We start from the raw sequence: 4,565 nt of genomic DNA on the forward strand, positions 1-4,565 counted from the left end.
CTGAACTTGGAAAACATGCAAAATGAAGGAAGTCTGGTATAAAAGTCAACTTATGGAATAATTACCTTTATAGAAAATTTCAAAAATGGGTAAATGCATAGAATCAAAAAGTAGAGGAGTGGATGCACAGAGTTTGTGAGGTTGGGGAGCTGGGGCGACTGCTAAAGGGTACAGGGTTTTTTGGGGGATGGGAAAAAAGTTCTGATATTGATTTGCTGATGGCTGTAAAACTGTGAATATATTAAAAACATTTTAAGAGGGTGAATTGCATAGCATAACTTTATCTCGAAGCTATTACAAAAATAAATAAAGGATGTAGGTGGGGAGGAAAATAATGATCTATTAACTAGGTTGATCTATTAACTATGTCCTGATTGCCCAGAATTGTCTCAGTGTTTGACAGTGGACCAAAGAATTATTAATACCCTGCTTTGACTTTTAAAATGTCTCTTATGGATGATAAACCATATGGTCACTGTTATGATTTGGATCTGGAATGTGCCCCAAAAGTTCCTGTGTTGAATGAATGCTGCAATGTTCAGAGATGGGCTTTTGGAAAGTGATTGGATCTTGAGGGCTTTAACCTCATGGGTGGGTTCATACATTGATGGGCTGATGACATTATTGGGAGGTGGTGGAACTCTCAGAGGGGAGACTGAGTTGGAGGAAGTGGGTCACTGGAAGTGTGATCTCTAAGGGTATATCTTGTCCCCAGCACCTTCCTTGTTCTCCCTTTCTTTGCTTCCCAGCTACCTTAGAGTGAACATCCTTCCTTGGACACACCCTCCTACCTTGATGTTCTGCCTCACCTCAGGCCCACAGCAATGAGGTCAGCCAACCATGGACTGGAACCTCTGAAACGTGAGTCAAAATAAACCTTTCCTCTTCTAAGTTGTTTTTCTCAGGTATTTTATCCCATCGATGAAAAGATAACATAGTCCCTGTACATAAAACCAGAGGTGTTAAGACCTTCCACAGTGTATCTTAAAATTACCTGATCAAAATATCATATAGAATTCTTTAAAAAATAAAGATGTCTATATCCCTCCCATGGATTCTAATTCAGTGGGTCAGAGGTAGAAACTCTTGTTTGTGTTTTTAACAATTATCCTGGTGATTCTCATGAATTGTTGACATTCATTATTCTACTTATAAAATGAGGTGACAAAATTATCTTTGGGGTCAAACAGAATTCCACAAGGTATGAGAATGTTATTTCAGAAAATTTGTCAGTTATGGAAGGTTAGAAGTGAATTCTGACTATGAGGAAGATCAAGAGAAAATAGAATTAATATAAGCATGGTGATGGTTCTAAGAAAAATTCTTCTCTCCTTTCCTATCTAGATCAGAAAACAGATCTACCATCTATTATTCAGTAATGATGAATGAGGACTAACACCAAGAATGGTCCAGTTGGAAACTTCTCCAGAGTGGCCAAAGGTAGAGAGATGGATCCTGGGGAGGCCCTGGCTGCTGCTGTCTTACCTATGGATCTTATATCCACTGTCTTAACTCAGACATTTCTGTTCAGTTCCATTCGACAGCCCCCAACTCAGAATTTTATTGTTGTGAACACTTATACCTAGTTTTGGAGATAAAAAGCAGGACCTTGAAGTAAGGCAGAGAAACAGAAAAAAAATGCAAGAAACTTCAGCCTCAGGGAATTTTTTTTTTTAATTAGAAAAGAAACTAATAAAACTGGGTCAGAGTTTTAAAATAAATATGTGCAGTAGTTTGGTTCATAACAAATATGAACCAAATCTTGACAAAAATAATCTGTCATAAGCATACTGTACACATAATATGCAGATTATTAAGTATTTGAAATTATCTGTGACTTATGTGAATACAACTTAACTTCTGTTTGAGGATGCTAAGTCTTCACTGTTTGTTCACATGGAAGAACTTTTGACACTTTCAAACTCTAAAAAAGAACTGCACATTCCCACATGTGTAGAATCGTCATAAATTTTTTTTAAGGAGGAGGAAAAAGTCATTACTAACCTGTTCTCTCATTTGGCCAGATTGCTTTAATTCGTATCCTTTTTTACTTCTTTAATCAATCAAGAAAAAGCTCTCCTGCAGATTCAGAGCTCAGAAGTGTACTCCTCCTTGCTCCTGTCCGTGCTCAAGCCTCTTGATCTCTGGGGAAAAGGTTGACATCTGGGGAGATTCCTTTGTTTCACTTTGTTCCAACAAACTGTTTGAAATATTCAGGCTTTTTACTGAAATTTGAGTCCTTTTTTTTTTTCTCTCTCTCTCTCTTAGGTACTGCCTAAAATGTTCCAGTGTTTTGAAAAGGATTCCTAATTAGTTGAGGGACCTCCAGGATGAGTATTATTATTAAATAACACAAATTAAACTTCTATGATTTCCAAGCTGCTACTTTTTAATGAAACATTCCATGCATGCCTTTTAGGCTCCTACAGCATATTAGCAAGATCTATTAACTCGGCAGATCAATGTAGCGATATTAACTATCACAGGGATATTCAGATGGCCAGCTTTGGTGCTTCTGCATGATGAGCTGCCCTGGCCATTGACTGGCAGTGTAAGTGACAACTCAGCATTGCCCAAAAGACAACTGGGAAAGGTTTTAAACAGTTTAACCATGACGATTATCAATTTTAGTCTAGTGATACAGTTTTACTAGATCCTGGCAAGCATCAGGGATGAAAAGCATTTTCTAGAGGAAGAAGCTATGGTGAATTCCAGGTAGCTATTTCAGATGAGATCTTTAAGTAATGAAAGAGCAGCAAGACTCACAAACACGAGGTGTGGCAGGGTTCGAAGATGATGGACAGATGACATCAGAAACAAAATCAATACTAAGCCAGATCATGGCCCTGAATTTTGATTATAGTCAGAAAGTGGGACCTTCTGAACAATGAAGATTTTAACCAAGAAAAACATTAGGAAGGCAAATCCGTTTTTAAAATAATTCTGATGTATTTTTGGAATGATTTTATTAAACTTAAAATCAGAAAATAACAATAAACGAAATCGTTTTGTTTCTCTTGGTTCTGATTCAGTATTTCAGTTCTAGCCTTCTGTTAAGGTTCAGTCAACCCCAACAGTGAACACAGGTTAAGCTACCATAACGTCTTCTATTTTAAATAAATGCAAATCACATTGAACTAGAGAAAGGCATAAAGTTCATTTACGCCATTGGTGTGTTTGTAGAAGACCTGGGTGAGTGGAAGAGCCAGGGTGACAATAAAGGACCAAGGCTCTGACGTAAGATAGACATTATTTCATCTAGTTTCTTTCTATGTGGCTTTAGGTAGGCCTGTGACTTAATCTAAAAGACCTTTGACAGGACTATGGTTAACTTTAGTAGCTATTACGAGTATTCTAGAGTGATCGTACCATTTTACATTCCCACTATCTTTTTTGGGGGAAAGGGGAAGGGTTGGGCAGGAGGTACTGGGGATTGAACCCCAGGGATGACTAGACAAGTGCCCTCTACCACTGAGCTATATCTCCAGTCCTTTTTCTAATTTTTATTTTGAGGTAGGATCTTACTAAGTTACCCAGACTGCCTCAAACTTGGATCTTCCTGCCTCAGCCTTTCAAGTAGCTAGGATTATTAGCTTGTACCACCACACCCCTCAGTTATCAGTTTTTAGCAATACAGTGTCTCCATGGTCTAGTGAGTGTGGGTTGGCTTCTCACTGTAATTTTATTTTGTATTGCCCTGATAACAGATCTTTTGTAACCCCTTTTCATATGCTTCTTAGATTCTTGGATATCATATTCTGTAAAGTGCCTTTTCCAATTTCTTGTCCACTTTTTTAAAAAATTAGGTTTTTGAGGCTTTTTTGTTTGTTTGTTTCTCTTTGCTGACTGTAGTTTTAAAAATATATATCATAGGACATAAGTCATTTTTTGGATAAATGTATTACTTTCTTCTCCTACTCTTAGGTTTGCCATTTCACTCTCTTAATGGTATCTTTTAATGAACAGAGGCTCTTAATTTAAATGTAGTCAAAGTTTATCAGTATTTTTCATTTATATTTAGTGCTTTTATGTTTAAAAAGCCTCTGTCTCTCCTAGTTTTTTTTTTTAATACTTCATTTTGATGTTTAAATCTTGAGAACTTGTTTTAGCAGGAGCTATGAGGTAGGTATCCAATTTATTTATTTATTTAAAAAAAATTTTTTAGTTGTAGATGGACACAATACCTTTATTTTACTTATTTATTTTTATATGGTGCTGAGGATCGAATTCAGTGTCTCACATTTGTGAGATAAGCACTCTACCACTGAGCTACAGCCTAGCATTTTTTCCAAATGCTCTTTTAGTTACCCAAAAACATTTTTAAAATAATATGTAAAATGCTACCTTTTGTGGGATGTAACTCAGGTTTAGAGTGCATGTTTAGCATGCAGGAGGCCCTGGGTTTCATCCCCAGCACCATACACACACACACACACACACACACACACAATGCCTTTAAGAGACTTCCAGTCATAATAACTCTGTAACTTAGCAATGCTCAATAAAATATTAAAACACCGAAAGAGTGGTAATCTTAGAAACAAGTAAATATATCCGTGGATCAA

At 36.7% G+C, this 4,565-nt stretch overlaps 1 long non-coding RNA gene across 1 annotated transcript; it reads left to right on the plus strand.

Moving 5' to 3' along the window:
* The first annotated feature begins 767 nt into the window (after positions 1 to 767).
* Positions 768 to 2,523, plus strand: LOC124966307 (uncharacterized). Its single transcript, XR_007105322.1, has 3 exons — positions 768 to 861; positions 1,345 to 1,440; positions 2,269 to 2,523. It is a non-coding gene; the product is annotated as an uncharacterized LOC124966307 (long non-coding RNA).
* Positions 2,524 to 4,565: the final 2,042 nt, after the last annotated feature.

The sequence above is a fragment of the Sciurus carolinensis genome, chromosome 16, assembly GCF_902686445.1.
Source record: "Sciurus carolinensis chromosome 16, mSciCar1.2, whole genome shotgun sequence".
In the NCBI taxonomy this organism is placed as follows: domain Eukaryota; kingdom Metazoa; phylum Chordata; class Mammalia; order Rodentia; family Sciuridae; genus Sciurus; species Sciurus carolinensis.